This window comes from Gregarina niphandrodes, assembly GCF_000223845.1.
Source record: "Gregarina niphandrodes unplaced genomic scaffold scaffold00212, whole genome shotgun sequence".
Classification (NCBI taxonomy): domain Eukaryota; phylum Apicomplexa; class Conoidasida; order Eugregarinorida; family Gregarinidae; genus Gregarina; species Gregarina niphandrodes.
Window position 1 is genome coordinate 789 of NW_011645973.1, and position 1290 is coordinate 2078.

The 1290-nt window shown below is 55.0% G+C and overlaps 1 non-coding gene across 1 annotated transcript; it reads right to left on the reverse strand.

Annotated features, from left to right (window-relative positions):
* Positions 1–19: 19 nt before the first annotated feature.
* On the reverse strand, positions 20–102 carry GNI_225350. The gene has a single exon. It is a non-coding gene; the product is annotated as a tRNA-Ser (tRNA).
* Between the last annotated feature and the right edge of the window lie 1188 nt (positions 103–1290).

The window sequence follows — 1290 nt, forward strand, 5'->3', positions numbered from 1 at the left end:
GTATGGACGGTTCGTCAATCGACAAGGCCGAGATTCCAACTCAACGCGGTAACATCCCAACGGGTTAGCAGGCCGCCGCCTTCGCCGCTCGGCCACCTTGCCAGGTGACTGGATACCGATTGTCCATCTGCCCCCCCGTGTCACGACGAGAATGAATAGTCTCGCTCGGCGGAACGGACGAACCGAAGGAGGCCAAAAAGGCACCACCATGCTGTGGTTGTGGGGGATTACGCTGAGGATTGCGGGAGGTACTTGCTGTTCCGCGGTAAGGCCCAGGACAAGTTCTTGGAACCGGCCAACACGCCTTTTTGTCCTTTGTGGTAGCGTGAGTTAAGTGTGGGGTTGAGTTGGGTTCTGATCGCGTCCGGTAAGGCCCACCGCTACAGCGATGTGCAGCGGTTTCCGCGTTATGCGTACTTAAGTCCTTACTGCGTCAGAGACCACTCCACTTCTCTTCCATCGGCGTCAGAAGAGTCCGGATACATCAGTTGGTAGAGCGTCCCACGTAGACAGACATCATGCAGCCGTCGGTTCGTCCCACGTGGTAGCGTGAGTTCAGTGTGGGGTTGAGTTGGTTCTGATCGCGTCCGGTAAGGCCCACCGCTACAGCGATGTGCAGCGGTTTCCGCGTTATGCGTACTTAAGTCCTTACCTGCGTCAGAGACCACTCCACTTCTCTTCCATCGGCGTCAGATGAGTCCGGGTACATCAATTGGTAGAGCGTCTGATTGTAGACAGACATCGTCCCACGTAGACAGACATCATGCAGTCGTCGGTTCATCCCACGTAGACAGACATCATGCAGTCGTCGGTTCGATTCCGTCCCACGGCACTGGCCGACCTAAAACGTGGCTGGTGGTTGAGGTCGGCCACTTCAGTATTGGGAGACCTGACGTTATGCCTTTCGATGCCGACCTCATTTTCTGTTGGAATGTGACATTGCTCGAGATTTCACGACTTTGATGGTGCTGGCAAGTAAACGCTCAAATCGCGCAGTGTGGCGGTGTCGTTACGGGGTTAAGAGGTGTAAAAATTTCGTCGCAGAATGTAAAACATCCACTGTCAAGACACGAACCGTGTTCTACAGACGAAACCCGTGTATCCGCACCACCTGGTCTCCCCCACACCCAAATCCGACTGAAAGGTCTTGGGGGTTGTGGGGACTTGTGGTGGTGGAAAAAAGTGACTATCAGGGCTATCTGTGTGTACCAACCTTCTCCGCGAATCGCGCTGAGCGCAAGAACAGGCACTAGCGCCGTCAGGTTCGCGGTAAGCTACTTCTGTCCCACA